At 45.3% G+C, this 17,631-nt stretch overlaps 1 protein-coding gene across 2 annotated transcripts in view; it reads right to left on the bottom strand.

Annotated features, from left to right (window-relative positions):
• The window catches only part of mapre2 (microtubule-associated protein, RP/EB family, member 2), a 163,102-nt gene extending 145,471 nt beyond the window's left edge, over positions 1-17,631 (bottom strand). The window contains exon 1 of one of the 2 annotated variants that reach the window (XM_068031799.1): positions 17,459-17,631. The gene's annotated coding sequence lies outside the window, so the exon portion shown is untranslated. The other variant, XM_068031798.1, reaches the window with a different exon arrangement.

The raw sequence follows: 17,631 nt of genomic DNA, 5'->3' as shown, positions 1-17,631 counted from the left end.
TTCATCTCATCTATAAGCGAGTGGTTAGGATCTGGAATGCACTGAGTGTGTGGTGAAGGCAGATTCAAACATGGCTTTCAAAAGGGAATTGAATAAGAATGTGAAGAGAAAAAATTTGCAGGACTATAGGGAAAGGCGAGGGAGTGAGACTAGCCGAGTTGCTCTTGTAGAGAGCGAGCATGGACATAATGGGCCGATTGTACTCCTTCTGTGCTGTAACCATTCTCCAATTCTGTGATAAGATCTACCTCTTTCTCCCGCAACTCATTCACATTAAACTCCTTACCACCCAAATTTCCTCACGTGGTTCCCTCTTCTCGGGTACTGTCCCTTTCTTTTTCAAAATTGCTCTTGCCTCAAAATACCAATAATTACCTCCTCTGTCCTCACTTAGTACTACTCCATCACCACCCTCCCTTTCCTCTCCAAAAGGTCCTTCAATAAGCTGCTGTTACTCTATCCATGACACCACCCGCCCCCAACCCCAGATCTATGCTCACTTATCTCAGCACTCCTGATTTGAATCCCTCCAGCCAGTCTCCCAGCCCCTACACAGCCCAAACCAAAGTAATGAACAAAATTATTCGTGACTTTGATGAATTATCCCTCCTTGTTCTCTCTGCAACCTTTGCAACAGTTGACCACACTATCCTTCTCCAAGTCTGTAGGGAGAACCAGAGAAAAACTCTGACATCATGATCAGCAGAGTGTGGAGTAGCCCGGGTAGGTTACAGACAAGTAAAGTATTTGTTAGTAATAAAAACAGAAAATGCTGGAAATACTCAGCAAGTCCGGCAGCATCTGTGGAGAAAGAAACAGTTATCGTTTCATATCTCTGACCTTTCATCAGAAGTTCGAACAGAAAGGTGACAGACCTCAAACTCATTCTCTCCACAGACGTTACCAGACCTGCTATTTTCAGCATTTTCTGTTTTTATTTCCGATTTCCAGTATCCGCAGTATTTTGCTTTTATTAATGTTTTTGTTGATTTGTGTTTTCTTTGTGGTTAGACTTCTGGTGCTTTAGCTTTAAAGCTTAAAAAAAAGTTTGAAATAGCTGTTAGCTAACAATGGCAGGAGAGCTGAAGCCCATTACAGGAACATCATGTGTCATGAGGGAACTCCAGAATACTTATGTCCTGAAAAACCAGACACACAGGAAGTGCTTCAAACTGCAAGATCAGGGTTTCTGAACTTGAGCAGCTGCTGGTGTCACTACAGTGTATACAGAAAGCTGACAGTTTTGTGGATAGCACATTTCAGGTGGTGGTCATCACGCTGCTACAAAAAGTATTCAGGAGGAGGGGAGTGGGTGGCCAGCAAGCAGACTAGGAAGCACATGCTGGAAGTGCAGGAATCCTGTGGGAGTGCAGCACTCAAATTCGGTGCTGAATACCAGTGGGGATGATGACACCTCAGGGGAGTGGTCAGAAGCAAATCTACGGTTGCACAGAGGGCACAAGTAAGTATGGAAACACAGCTTTTACAGGGGATTCAGGCAGATAGATGGTCATGCCAGCAACCACAAATGCAAGTCCCAAATGGTGTGTTGCCTTCCTGGTGCCAGGATAAAAGATATCATTGAATGAGTGCAAGACATTCTGCAAAGGGAACAGGCACAGCCAGAAGTCATGGTCCATGTTAAAAAAGGGTTGAGGTCAAATTGGCAAAGTTTCAGGAATAGCAAAAAGATTAAAGAGAAGGACCTTAAAAAGTCACTGGATGACTCCCAGCTCCACATGCTAGAAAAAGGAAGATAGTGCAGGTGAATGTGTGGCTGGAGAAGTGGTGCAGGAGGGAGGACTTCATATTCCTGGGCCATTGGGACTAGTTCTGGGACATGAGGGACCGGCACAAGCCGATGGGTTACACCTGAACAGGGCTGGGACCAATGTCCTCACAGGATTGTGAACGAGTGCTGAAGTGGAGGGTTTAAACTAATTTGGCTGGGGAAGGGATATCTAGACGCAGAAGAGAGAAGACACAAGGTGCACAGAAAACGAGGGATAAAAAAGCAACAGAATAATGTAGAAAGAGCAGAAATTAGATGGAGGAGAAAAGAAAATCCAACTAGCATGTGTTGAAATGCAATGAGCATTACAAATATGCTTGACAAGTTAAAGGCACAACTTATCACATGGAGTTGATATAGTGGCTGTAACTGAGATCAGACTTAAACATGGGCAGAAATGGGGAACTAAACATTCCTGGCTACAATCTATTCAAGAGGGTAAGGAAAGGACAAAAAAGAGACAGTGGTAGGGGGAGTAGTTGGCAGTATTGATCAAAGATAACAGTACACTTCTACAGAAGGACAATATATTAGAAAGTTCAAAAACACTCCAAATGGTTAGGTTTCATGGATAGAAAATGAGCTATTACATTACAGAAATTTAAGGGGAGGCTGTTTAAGGGGAGGCGGTGGCGCAGTGGTAATGTCACTGGACTAGTAATCCAGAGACCAGGCTAATCCCACCACAGCAGACGGTAAAATTTGAATTCAATTAATAAATCTGGAATTAAAAGCTAGTCTAATGGTGACCATGAAACCATTGTCGATTGTTGTTTAAAAACCCATCTGGTTCATTAATGTGCTTTAGCGAAGGAAATTGGTCATCCTTACCTGGTCTGGCCTACATGTAACTCCAGACCCACAGCCATGTTGCTGACTCTTAACTGCCCTCTGAAATGGCCTGGCTAGCAACTCAGTTCAAGGGAAATTAGGGATGGGCAATAAATGTTGAATTGTTGAAAGGCACAATTCAGCACAGCGGCGCCTCATCAGACCCCTTTCCTATCCTGAGTGGCATGAAACAGGGCTGTGTTCTCGCACCTACACTGTTTGGGATCTTCTTCTCCCTACTGCTCTCACATGCAATCAAGTCTTCAGAAGAAGGAGTTTTCCTCCACACAAGATCAGGTGGCAGGTTGCTCAACCTTTCCCGTCTAAGAGCGAAGACCAAAGTGCGGAAAGTCCTATTCAGGGAACTCCGCTTTGTTGACGATGCTGCATTAACATCTCACATTGAAGAGTGTCTGCAGAGTCTCATCGACAGGATTGCGGCTGCCTGCAACAAATTTGGCCCAACCATCAGCCTCAAGAAAACGAACATGGGACAGGACGTCAGAAATGCTCCATCCATCGATATCGGCGACCACACTCTGGAAGTGGTTCAAGAGTTCACCTACCGAGGCTCAACTATCACCAGTAACCTGTCTCTCGATGCAGAAATCAACAAGCGCATGGGAAAGGCTTCCACTGCGATGTCCAGACTGGCCGAGAGTGTATGCAAAAGTGCCGCACTGACATAGAACACAAAAGTCTGAGTGTATCAAGCCTGTGTCCTCAGTACCTTGCTCTACGGCACCGAGGCCTGGACAACGTATGTCAGCCAAGAGCGACGTCTCAATTCATTCCATCTTCCTGCCTCCGGAGAATCCTTGGCATCAGGTGGCAGGACCGTATCTCCAACGCAAAAGTCCTCGAAGTGGCCAACATCCCCAGCATATACACCCTACTGAGCTAGCAGCACTTGAGATGGCTTGGCCATGTGAGCCGCATGGAAGATGGCAGGATCCCCAAGGACACATTGTACAGCGAGCTCGTCACTGGTATCAGACCCACCGGCCATCCATGTCTCCACTTTAAAGACATCTGCAAATGCGACATGAAGTCCTGTGACATTGACCACAAGTCATGGGAGTCAGTTGTTAGCGATCGCCAGAGTTGGCGGGCAGCCAGAAAGGTGGGGCTAAAGTGTGGCGAGTTGGAGAGACTTAGCAGTTGGCAGGAAAAAAGAGAAGCGCAAGGGGAAAGCCAACTGTGTAACAGCCCCGACAACTAATTTTATCTGCAGTACCTGTGGAAAAGTCTGTCACTCGAGAATTGACCTATATAGCCACTCCAGGCGCTGCTTCACAAACCACTGACCACTTTCAGGCGCTTACCCATCGTGTCTCGAGACAAGGAGGCCAAAGAAGAAGTCAGCAATGCCCACATCGCACAAAATGAATTTAAAAATTACTACAGACCCCAAAGGAGATGAGAAGTGCAAATCTGTAGGCAAATTTCAGGGAAATATAAAAATAATAGAGCAATAATAGTAGGAACTTCAATTGTTTGTGAAGAATTCCTAAAATATGTACAGGAGAAGTTTCTTAATCAGTATGTTTCTAGCCCAATGAGGAAGGAAATAGTGCTGGATCTTGTTCTGGGGAATGAAGTAGAGCAAGTGGAGGGTGTTGCAGTGGGAGAACATCTCTAATAGTAATCATAGGTTTAAAGGAGTTATGGAAAGAGACAATGGTGGAAATACTCAACTGGACAATTTCAGTGATTTGAAAAGGAATCTAGCACAGGTAGACTGGATACAAAGATTGGTCAGTAAAACAGGAAACTAGCAATGGCAGGCCTTCAAAGTGGAGATACTTCAGGTACAAACCAAGCATATTCCTATAACAAAGAACAAAGAACGGTACAGCACAGGAACAGGCCATTCGGCCCTCCAAGCCTGCGCCGATCCTGATGCCTGCCGAAACTAACACCTTCTGCACTTACGGGGCCCATATCCCTCTATTCCCTTCCTATTCATATATTTGTCAAGATGTCTCTTAAACGTCGCCATCGTATCTGCTTCCACCACCTCCCCCGGCAGCAAGTTCCAGGCACTCACCACCCTCTGTGTAAAAAAAAAAACTTGCCTCGCACATCCCCTCTAAACTTTGCCCCTCGCACCTTAAACCTATGTCCCCTAGTAACTGATTCTTCCACCCTGGGAAAAAGCTTCTGACTATCCACTCTGTCCATGCCGCTCATAACTTCGTAAACTTCTATCATGTCGCCCCTCCACCTCCGTGGTTCCAGAGAAAACAATCCGTGTTTTTCCAACCTCTCCTCATAGCTAATGCCCTCCAGACCAGGCAACATCCTGGTAAACCTCTTCTGTACCTTCTCCAAAGCCTCCACGTCCTTCTGGTAGTATGGCGACCAGAATTGCACGCAATATTCTAAGTGTAGCCTAACGAAGGTTCTGTACAGCTGCAACATGACGTGCCAATTTTTATACTCTATGCCCCGACCGATGAAGGCAAACATGCCGTATGCCTTCTTGACTACCTTATCCACCTGCGTTGCCACTTTCAGTGACCTGCGGACCTGTACGCCCAGATCTCTCTGCCTGTCAATACGCCTAAGGGTTCTGCCATTTACTGTATACCTCCCACCTGCATTAGACCTTCCAAAATGCATTACCTCACATTTGTCCGGATTAAACTCCATCTGCCATTTCTCCGCCCAAGTCTCCAACTGATCTATATCCTGCTGTGTCCTCTGACAATCATTATCCGCAACTCTACCAACCTTTGTGTCATCCGCAAACTTACTGATCAGACCAGCTACATTTTCCTCCAAATCATTTATATATGCTACAAACAGCAAAGGTCCCAGCACTGATGCCTGTGGAACACCACTAGTCACATCCCTCCATTCAGAAAAACACCCATCCACTGTTACCCTCTGTCTTCTGTGACTGAGCCTTTTGCACCAGTCTGCCATGTGGGACCTTGTCAAAGGCTTTACTGAAGTCCATATAGACAACATCCACTGCCCTTCCCTCATCAATCATCCTCGTCACTTCCTCAAAAAACTCAATCAAATTAGTAAGACACTACCTCCCCTTCACAAAACCATGCTGTCTCTCGCTAATAAGTTCGTTTGTTTCCAAATGGGAGTAAATCCTGTCCCAAAGAATCCTCTCTAATAATTTCCCAGCCACTGATGTAAGGCTCACCGGCCTATAATTTCCTGGATTATCCTTGCCACCCTTCTTAAACAAAGGAACAACATTGGCTATTCTCCAGTCCTCTGGGACCTCACCTGTAGCCAATGAGGATGCAAAGATTTCTGTCAAGGCCCCAGCAATTTCTTCCCTTGCCTCCCTCAGTATTCTAGGGTAGATCCCATCAGGCCCTGGGGACTTATCTACCTTAATGCTTTGCAAGACATCCAACACCTCCTCCTTTTTGATAATGAGATGACGGAAACTATCTGCACTCCCTTCCCTGGGCTCATCATCCACCAGGTCCTTCTCCTTGGTGAATACTGATGCAAAGTACTCATTTAGCACCTCACCCATTTCCTCTGGCTCCATGCATAGATTCCCATCTCTGTCCTTGAGTGGGCCAACCCTTTCCCTGGTTACCCTCTTTATAGATGTATAAAAAGCCTTGGGATTTTCCTTAATCCTGTTTGCCAATTACTTTTCATGACCCCTTTCACCCCTAACTCCTTGCTTAAGTTCCTTCCTACTGTCTTTATATTCCTCAAGTGCTTCATCTGTTCCTAACCTTCCAGCCCTTACAAATGCTTCCTTTTTCTTTTTGACTAGGCTCACAATATCCCGTGTTATCCAAGCTTCCCGAAACTTGCCAAACTTGACTTTCTTCCTCACAGGAACATGCTGGTCCTGGATTCTAATCAACTGACGTTTGAAAGACTCCCACGTCAGATGTTGATTTACCCTCAAACAGCCGCCCCCAATCTAAATTCTTCAGTTCTTGCCCAATATTGTTAAAATTAGCCTTCCCCCAATTTAGCACCTTCACCCGAGGACTACTCATCCTTATCCACAAGTACCTTAAAACTTATGGAATTATGGTCACTGCTCCCAAAATGCTCCCCCACTGAAACTTCGACCACCTGGCCGGGCTCATTCCCCAATACCAGGTCCAGAATGGCCCCATCCCTAGTTGGACTATCTACATACTGTTTCAAGAAGCCCTCCTGGATGCTCCTCATAAATTCTGCCCCATCCAAGCCCCTAGCACTAAGTGAGTCCCAGTCAATATTGGGGAAGTTAAAATCACCCACCACTACAACCCTGTTACCTTTACATCTTTCCAAAATCTGTCTACATATCTGCTCCTCTACCTCCCGCTGGCTGTTGGGAGGCCTGTAGTAAACCCCCAACATCGTGACTGCACCCTTCCTATTCCTGAGCTCCACCCATATTGCCTCGCTGCATGACCTCTCTGAGGTGTCCTGCCGCAGTACAGCTGTGATATTCTCCTTAACCAGTAATGCAACTCCCCCACCCCTTTTACACCCCTCTATCCCGCCTGAAGCTTCTAAAGCCTGGAACATTTAGCTGCCAATCCTGCCCTTCCCTCAACCAAGTCTCTGTAATAGCAACATCATCATATTTCCAAGTACTAATCCAAGATCTAAGTTCATCTGCCTTACCTGTTATACTTCTTGCATTGAAACAAATGCACTTCAGACCACCAGTCCCGCTGTGCTCAGCAACATCTCCCTACCTGCTCTTCCTCTTACTCCTACTGGCCTTTTTTACTGTCTCCTCCTCATTTACTTCACTAGCTGTCCTACTGCTCTGATTCCCACCCCCCTGCCACACTAGTTTAAACCCTCCCGAGTGACACTAGCAAACCTTGCAGCCAGGATATTAGTGCCCTTCCAATTTAGATGCAACCCGTCCTTCTTGTACAGGTCCCATCTGTCCCTGAAGAGAGCCCAATGGTCCAGATATCGGAAACCCTCCCTTCTACACCAGCTGCTCAGCCACGTGTTTAGCTGCACTATCTTCCTATTTCTAGCCTCACTGGCACGTGGCACAGGGAGTAATCCAGAGATTACAACCCTAGTGGTCCTGTTTTTTTAAACTTACTGCCTAACTCCCTAAACTCCCCCTGCAGGACCTCGTTACTCTTCCTGCCTATGTCATTGGTACGGATGTGTACTACAACCTCTGGCTGTTCACCCTCCCCCTTCAGAATGCCCTCTGTCCGTTCAGAGACATCCTTGACCCTGGCACCAGGGAGGCAACATACCTTCCTGGAGTCTCTTTCACATCCACAGAAGCGCCTATCTGTGCCCCTGACTAGAGAGTCCCCTATAACTATTGCTCTTCTATGCCTTGTCCCTCCCTGAACAACAGTGCCAGCCGTGGTGCCACTGCTCTGGCTGCTGCTGTTTTCCCCTGATAGGCCATCCCCCCCCCCACCCAACAGTATCCAAAACAGGATACTTGTTAGAGAGGGGGATAGCCACAGGGGATTCCTGTGGCTATAAGGAGAAAGATGGGGCATCCAACACAAGAACTCCCTAAATGAAAAAGGAAATAAAGGTTAAACAGAAAAAGGAGGTTTATTACAAATGTCAGGTACAGAATACAGCTGAAAACTAGGCAGAATATAGAGTACGGGGGAAACTGAAAACAGAGATAAGAAGGGAAAAGAGTGAGAAAAGATTAGTGGGCCACATAAAAAGGGAACCCAAAAATCTTCTGTAAACATAAAAAAACGATAGCTAAAAGGAATGGTGGGACTGATTAGAGACAAAAAATGAAATAACCTTGTGGAGGCAGAGGGTATGACTGCTGTACTGAATGAATACTTTGCATCCGTTTTCACAAGAGGATGAAGTTAAATGTTGCAGTAGAGATGAAGTGAAGATACTGAATAGGATAGAGAGAAACAGAAAGGAGGTGCTAAATAGGTTGGCATCACTCAGTTAAGAAATCACCCAGTCAAGATGGGATGCAGTTGAGATTACGGAGAGAAGCTAGGATAGAGACAGCGGGACTTACGATCACAATCCTTCAATCCTCCTTGGATATAGGAGCTATGCCAGAGGACTGGAGATTTGCAAATGTTACAGTCTGTTCATAAAAAGGGAAAGGGATAAACCTGGTAGCTACAGGTAAATCAGTCTAACGTCAGTGGTGGGCAAACTACTAGAGACCATTGTCAAGGACAAAATTAATTCTCACTTGGAGAAGCATGGGTTAATAAAGGACAGCTAGCACAGGATTTGTTAAAGACAAATTGTGTCTGACAAATCTGTTTGAGTTCTTTGATGAAGTAAGAGTGGGTTGATGAAGATCGTGCATTTATTTGTTGCACAGATAGACTTTCAAAAGGTACTTGATAAAGTACCACATAACATACTTATTTGGAAAATAGAAGCACATGGTACTAATGGGCGTCGACACCTGGGTATGTAATTGGCTAAGGGCTAGGAGGCAGACAGTAGTGGCAAAGGGATTATTTCTGATTGGAGAGAAGTATGCACTGGGATCCCTCAGGGGTCAGTGTCAGGACCATTGCTTTTCTTGCTTTACATATAATTGACCATGGTTGGCATCCTTCCATCCACAAATGATGATGGACATGCAGCAAACAATCCATTTAGGTGGGGTGTCTTCTCTTGGTGCACCTTTGTTGATGGCTGTGGAGGCCAATCCTTGAAAGGCAGGTTCTGCCACTAGTGCTGCACGTAAAGCTGCCAAATGACACTGAGTTGTTGTTTTTGATGTTGGTGCCTGTTGCCAAGCTGCTGTAGCAACTGGTCGTCATGGTAGTGTACACCAGTCCACAGGATGTGTCGCCATTTCCCTCTTTTGCCAGCTAGTGACTTTTAAGTGCAATAGTCAACATTTAGGGCCTTCATGTCACACTTGCAAGCACCCTTGAAGGGGAGCTTTGGGCACCTCACTGGTCGTCTGGCCCCGGCTAGGTCACCATACAGAAGGTCCAACTTCCATCCTGCGGACGCATCCAATCCACCAAAGCGGCCTCGGTTTGACTAGTGCGAACACACTTGGGAGCTCTGCCTTTGCGAGGACCTGGGACTTGTATATAGGGAGGACAAATTTGCAGATGATGCCAGACTTGGTCGCATAGTAATTAGTAAGCAGGATAGTAGCAAACTTCAGGTCTTGAAGACAGGCGAAATGGGCACAAATGACATGTAAGGATTATTATGGGCCATATTATTATATGGGCCCCGGAAGTGCAGAAGGTGTTAGTTTAGGCAGGCATCAAGATCGGCGCAGGTTTGGAGGGCAGAATGGACTGTTCCTGTGCTGTACTGTTCTTTGTTCTTTTGTAATTTAATGGAGATAAGTGTGAAGTGATGCACTTTGGGAACAATATGGAGAAGCAGTCGAAATGGAACAATTTTCAGGAGGGTGCAAGAGCACAGGGACCTGAGGTGCATATTGACAAATCCTTGATGGTGGTAAGGCAAGTTGACAAGGCAGTTAAGAAAACGTATAGGATACTTGGCTTTGTAAATAGAGGTATCGAATACAAAAATTAGTCATGCTAAACCGTTACAAATTACTGGCAAGGCCTCAGCTGGAGTACTGTATACAATTCTGACCACCACATTTTAGGAAGGATGTCAAGGTCTGCAGAGGGTACAGAGGAGGTTTACCAGGATATCATCAGGGATGAGAGGCTTCAGCTTTGTGGAGAGAATGTGGGATTGTTCTCCTTAAACCAAGGAAGGTTAGGTGGAGCCTTAATTGAGGTATCCAAAATTATGACAGGTTTTGGTAGAGCAAGTAGACAAGAGGTCAGCAACTAGATATCATAGACTTAATAATTGGTTAAAGAATTAGAGGGGAAATGAGGAGAAATGTTTTCGCCCAGAGTTATGATGACCTACGATACAGTACCTGAAAGGGTGGTGAAATCAAATTTCATAAGAACTTTCAAAAGACAATTGGACATGTATTTGAAAAAAACTAATTTGCAGTGTTGTGGGGAAAAAGCCAGGGTGAGAGACTGAATTGGACAGGTCTTTGAAAGAACCAGTACAAGCACAATGGGCCAAATGACCCCCTTCTTGTGCTGTAATATTCTAGAATTCTAAGCCTGCTGTCTAACTCAATGGGACCTATCGAATCCTAACCAGAGCCTCTCCAACAATGGTCCACTCCTCCATCAACGACACCTCGTTCCCTTCCCACGACACCTGCCCATGCAATCACAGGAGGTGTGACACCTGCCCTTTTACCTCCTCTCTCCTCACCATGCATGGCTGAAGAGATGGTGCATCTGGGAGGGCTTTAGTTTCCTGGATCACTGGGTCTGTTTCTGACGAAGGTAGGACCTATACAAGTCGGACTGGTTGCACCTGAACCGGACCAACACCCTTGCAGGCACGTTTGCTAATTCTGTTGGGCAGTGGGGTGGGGGGGTGGGGTGTTAAACTAATTTGGCAGGGGGGTGGGATACAGAGTGGTGGTACAGTAGGGGGTGATGCACAGCCAAATACAGAAGAGAAACTGAGTCAGTCTGGAAGGCAGAGCAAATACAGACCTGTTAAGGCACAAGTGAATAATGCAAGGCTGGATTGCATCTATTTTAACACAAGGAGTCTTACAGGTAAGGCAGATGAATTGAGGGCATTGATTAACACATGGGAATATGATATTATTGCTATCACAGAGACATGGTTGAGGGAGGGGCAGGACTGGCAGCTCAATATTCCAGGATATAGAATCCTCAGGTGTGACGGGGTGGGGGATGTAAAAGAGGAGATGGCATTAACTACCCGACCCGAACCTGACGGGACCTGACGACATGTCGGATTCGGGTCAGGCCCCTCTTCCGGGTCCGGCTTTCGGGCTCGGGTCGGGGTTATGCTCGGGTCGGGTCAGGTCGGACACACCCGGTAAGTGCTTTGCCGGTAAGCATTAAAAAAAAAAAAAAAACTTACTTGAGCTGGGAGTCCAGGACGAAACTGAGTCTGCGCAGTGAGCAAGTGACATCACTATGACATCACACATGCGCTGCAGCTTCCCAGTCTGAAGGTAAGTAAAGGGATGGTCGGGTCAAGTGGGGTCGGGCTCAGGGCGAAATTGGAGGGACTCGGGCCGGGTGAGGCTCGGGTCCGCTGTGGATTGGTTGGGTTCGGGTCGGGTTCTTTTTCCCGAACTAAGCAGGCCTTTAGGTGGCATTGTACTATTGATCAAGGAGTCAATTACTGCAGTAAGGAGGGATGATATCTTAGAAGGTTCCTCAAATGAGGCCATATGGGAAGAACTTAAAAACAAAAAGGGGGCAATCACTTTGCTGGGAGCATACTACAGGCCTCCAAACAGTTCGGGAGAGATAGAGGAGCAGATATGTAGGAAAATCTCAGAGTTGTAAAAATAATAGGGTAATAATCGTAGGGGATTTCAACTTCCCCAATATTATCTGGGATAGTCTTAGTGCAAAAGGCTTAAAGGGGGCGGAATTCTTAAAGTGCATCCAGGAGAGCTTTGTGACCCAGCAAGTAGAAAGTCCTACAAGAGAAGGGGCAGTACTGGACCTAATCTTAGGGAATGAAGCTGGACGAGTGGTAGAAGTGTCAGTGGGGGAGCATTTCGGGGATAGTGACCGTAACTCCAAGATATAAGGTAGTTATGGAAAAGGACAAAGATGGATCAGAAATAAAGGTACTGAATTGGGGGAAGGCCAATTTCAATACGATAAAACAGGATCTGACCAAAGTGGACTGGGAGCAGCTACTCGTAAGAAAGTCTACATCAGACCAGTGGGAGTCATTCAAAAACGAAAGAGCGAGAGTTCAAAGCCAACATGTTCCCGCAAAGATGAAGGGTAGGACCAACAAGTCCAGGGAACCCTGGATGTCAAGGAATATAGAGGATTGGATCAGGAAAAAAATAAGGAGGCTTATGGCAGATTCAGAGGGCTGAAAACAGCGGAGGCGATAGAGGAGTATAGAAAGTGTAGGGAGTACTTAAAAAAGTAATTAGGAGAGCAAAGAGTGGGCATGAATAAACACTGGCGGGAAAAATAAAGGAAAATCCTAAGGCGTTTTATAAGTATATTAAGGGCAAGAGGATAACCAGGGAAAGGGTAGGGCCCATTAAGGACCAAAGTGGCAATGTGTGTGTGGAGCCGGAAGACATAGGCGAGGTTTTACATGATTACTTTTCATCTGTGTTCACTATGGAGAAGTATGATGTAGGTGTGGAGATGAGGGAGGGGGAGTTGTGGTATACTTGAACAAATTAGCATTGAAAGGGAGGTGGTATTAGCGGTTTTAGAGGGCTTAAAAGTGGATAATTCCCCAGGCCCAGATGAGATGTATCCCAGGCTGTTATGTGACGCAGGGGAGGAGATTGCAGGGGCCCTAACACAAATTTTCAAATCCTCTCTGGCCAAAGGAGGTGCCAGAGGACTGGAGGACAGCGAATGTGGTACCATTATTCAAGAAGGGTAGAAGGGGATCAGCCAGGTAATTACAGGCCAGTGAGTCTAACATCAGTGGTAGGGAAATTATTGGGAAAAATTCTGAGGGACAGTATTAATCTCCATTTGGAGGCGCAGGGATTAATCAAGGATAGTCAGCATGGTTTTGTCAGGGGGAGATCATGTCTAACAAATTTGATTGAATTTTTCGAGGTGGCGTGTAGATGAGGGTAAAGCAGTTGATGTAGTCCACATGGACTTCAGTAAGGCTTTTGATAAGGTCCCGCATGGGAGATTGGTTAAGAAAGTAACAGCCCATGGGATCCAGGGCAATTTGGATCCAAAATTGGCTTAGTGGCAGGAGGCAGAGGGTGATGGTCAAGCGTAGTTTTTGCGATTGGAAGCCTGTGACCAGTGGTGTACCACAGGGATTGATGCTGGAACCCTGTAGACATTAATGATTTAGACATGAATATAGAAGGTATGATCAGTAAGTTCGCAGATGACACGAAAATTGGTGGTGTCGTAAATAGTGAGGAAGAAAGCCTTAGATTGCAGGACGATATAGATGGGCTGGTAAGATGGGTGGAGGTGTGGAAAATGGAATTTAAACCTAAGAAGTGTGAGGTAATGCATTTTGGGAGGACTAACAAAGCAAGGAAATATACAATGGATGGTAGGACCCTAGGAAGTACAGAAGGTCAGAGAGACCTTGGTGTACTGGTCCATAGATCACTGAAGGCAGCAACACAGGTAGATAAGGTGGTTAGGAAGGCATATGGGATACTTGTCTTTATTAGTCGAGGCATAGAATATAAGAGCAGAGAGGTTATGATGGAGCTGTATAAAATACTAATTAGGCCACAGTTGGAGTACTGTGTACAGTTCTGGGCACCACACTATAGGAAGGATGTGAATGCACTGGAGTGGGTGCGAGGAGATTCACCAGGATGTTGCCTGGGCTGGAGCATTTCAGCTATGAAGAGAGACTGGATAGGCTAGGGTTGTTTTCCTTAGAGCAGAGAAGGCTGAGGGGGCATCTGATTGAGGTATACAAAATTATGAGGGGTATAGATAGGGAAAAAGTTTCTTCCTATCTACCCTGAGCAGAGGTGTCAATAACCAGGGGGCATAGATTTAAGGTAAGGGGAAGGAGGTTTAGCGGGGATTTGAAGAAAAATATTTTCACCCAGAGGGTGGTTGGAATCTGGAACACACTGCCTGAAGGGGTAGTAGAGGCAGGAACCCTCAACATTTAAGAACTATTTAGATGAGCACTTGAAACGCCATAGCATACAAGGCTACGGGCCAAGTGGCTGGAAAACGGGATTAGAATAGATAGGTGCTTCATGACCATCACGGACACAATGGGCCAAAGAGCCTGTTTCTGTGCTGTATAACTCTATGACTTTATCACAAATGATCACTTTTGTTTGTCTTTTCCCCTCCCCCTTTCACTTGCTCAAAGCCGATTACATTTCTAATCTTTGCCAGTTCTGATGAAAAGTGAAAGACCTGAAAGATGAACTGTTTTTCTCTCTGCAGACGCTGCCAGACCTGCTGTGTGTTTCCAGCGCTTTTTATTCCAACCATGGCTTATTTTCCTACCCCTCCACTCATCTCTGCAGGTCCCAAGGATCCATCTTTGCCTGCCTCTTCCTCCTGGTCACATCATCTTCAAGTATGGGGTCAGCATCATACACACCCCACGTCAAGCAACCTCACTACTTCTCTTGACTCCCCCCACTACCTCTGTACTGTCAGACAGATTATCTGACATCCAGTAATAAGCTGTAACTTCCTCAAACCAACATTGGGAAGACTGAATCCACCATATTCAGCCCTGACCACAAACCAGTGTCTTAGGCTGAACCAGACTGTTCTCAACCTCAGCACCCTTCTGCACACCGGGGTTTCAACTGTTTCTTTTCCATCACACAGATCACCAGCTTCCAGTTCCATAGCATTGCCTGTCTTCACTCCTACGTCAGCCCATCTGCCACTAAAAATCAACCTTCATGCTATTGTCATCTCCACACTGTGACTGCAATAATATCTCATCCTCCACATAGTTCATCCAAATTTCTGCTTTTCTATCCTATTTCATATCAAGTCCTGATCACCCACCACATTTGTCCTGACTGATCTATCTACTTTGACTTCTGAGACCTAACATTTCAAGTGCAAATTCTGTTGTGTTTAAATCCTTCAAGGGCTTCAATCCCTCATCTGTAATATCCTTGTACCCTACAGCCCCTCTGAACTGTTTCCCTAACACAGGCCTCAGTGTATATTCCACCTTCCTCTGTCCTACTAATAATGGCCATGCCTTCTTTCATCTAGGTCCTACTTTCTGGAATCCCCTCTGCCTCTTCACCTCCAGCTGCTCCTCAAAACCTACTTCTCTGACCAGGCTTGTAGTCATCCCTTCTAGTCTCTCCTTCTTTGGTTCGATGCCTCATTTTCCTCATGTCTCTTAAGTACCTTGGGATGGCTCTCTACCATGAAAGGTGCCATGTAAAGCCACATTTGATACTGAAACTTGAAGCAACAAAGAAAAAAGGAAAACCCAGCATGAAACAGGCCCTTTGGCCCACTGAGTCAGTGCCGACCATCAACCACCCATTTATACTAATCCTACACTAATCCCATATTCCTACCACATCCCCACCTGCTCCTGTATATATTTCCCTACCACCTACCTATACTAGGGGCAATTTATAATGGCCAATTTACCTATCAACCTGCAAGTCTTTGACATGTGGGAGGAAACCAGAGCAGCCGGGGAAAATTCTTCTAAGTACTATAATGGTCACCACAATCTGAAAAAACTTAACAAAATTAGGTTGACCAAATAATTCACAACTAACCACAGCACACATAATGACACCTGTAGGTTTTCAACCAAAAAATATTTTAATGGCCATTTGTGCTGCCAAAGGAATTCAGCTAAAGCCACTTAGTGTCATTACATTTTCATTGAGTTTGTGACTGTCCAACCAAGATGTTCTTATTTTTAATGGTATTTCTACACAAGAAAACAAGGGACAGCGAACACATTTCACTGGTTTATCACTTCAAATACAACTGAAAATTAAATTTAGACGAATCTCAAAAATGAAACTGGAGTTTGAGCAAAATGTCAAAAGCCACCTGCACACCCAGGAAGCAAGTAAAACCAGGTAAAACGTCTCAAATGTATTCATATTACTAACTACCAGGTCTCAACTTCCCATGATCTTGTGATCAATTGTGAAGCAAGCATTTCAAGCAAAATACACCAAGTCTTTTACCCTTGCTCATTATACAGTATCTGACACGTTATGAAGTAAGGCAAATTATTTCGCCAAACATAAGGTTTGTGTTCATAATCAAGCAATAGGACTAAGAGGATTAAGGTGGACCAAGATCAAACAAAGAGTTTTTTTTTGATACTCGATAATACTTTCGTTTCAGTGTGTTAAATATTGCCCTCGGAAGAAAATAATTAATTCCTAGTGCTAACTGTTCGGCTACCAGGCTGACAATTGACTTTAAAAAAAAAGAAAATATTTTGAAGACATACACAACTCGTTTCCAGAGTGTAGGCCAACCATAGGTTCTTAAATTAAGACTTTCTCTCAAAAGGCAAAACCAATTTCAAACTTCGTATTAAAATATCATTATAACAGGTGTATGAATCCAGATAAATGAATCGCATTCTGACCGAAATCGTTTCGGGTTTTTTTGCACTTACTTGTAAGAGTTTTCATTTGCGATTCTAACATGCTACCCACAGGGATACTTGTGGTACCCGAGCACGTCGTTAAAAAGGTTATTTTAAAATATTTTAACAATTTGAAACCCGGTAAACGGGCAATTTGTAACTTGGTCTTTGTATCCTGATGGAACCTAATAGGGTTATTTGCATTTCCTCGTAAACTCCTCCCTCCCTGTGCAGGACACAGATATCAACGAGGTGCGGCTGCGAGTCAACATCGGGCCGCAATTCTCCCGAGTGTTTCTGCCGCCCACCTCCTGAATGACAAAGCAGCCTGGCCTAGAGAGTGAGGGAGCACTGGGCAGGGCCGGCAGGACACACACACACACACACACAGCAGCAACTGGCTTCGGCCTGTAAACAGTACGAGGATGGGGTGTACCGCGGTCTGTGAAAAAACATCAAAACCCTTAAACCGCGCGCTGACACACTACACAGACGCCCTGTATTTTACTTACCGTTTCTGTTGTAAATCTCGCACCAATGTGACACACAGAAATCCTTTCAAAAAACTGGCTTAAATGGGGTGGAGCCCCTATATTATTTTGAATTTTGTAAATTTACGTTAACCGGCTACGGGAGGGTAGATAATCAAAGGATATTCAAGTCAAACAGGTTTCTTCTTGTGTCACTTTCAAATGTTATATAATTATACAGATTTCAATAAAAGACGAGCGAAATGCTACTGACGGTAAATATGTGAGGTGGGTAGAGACGAATAGGAACGCTCCACACTCGGGTGCCAGTGCTGGTGACTGATGGAAACAACAGGCGCCCAGTCTCCACCGGTCGCTCAGCGCTGAGGGAAGCTACCGCTCGCACCGTTTCCATGGTGATTCCTCTTCCAGCTCGGGAACCGCCAG

Source organism: Heterodontus francisci, chromosome 5 (genome assembly GCF_036365525.1).
Source record: "Heterodontus francisci isolate sHetFra1 chromosome 5, sHetFra1.hap1, whole genome shotgun sequence".
Classification (NCBI taxonomy): Eukaryota; Metazoa; Chordata; class Chondrichthyes; order Heterodontiformes; family Heterodontidae; genus Heterodontus; species Heterodontus francisci.
This window is presented reverse-complemented; position numbering and strand designations above follow the sequence as displayed.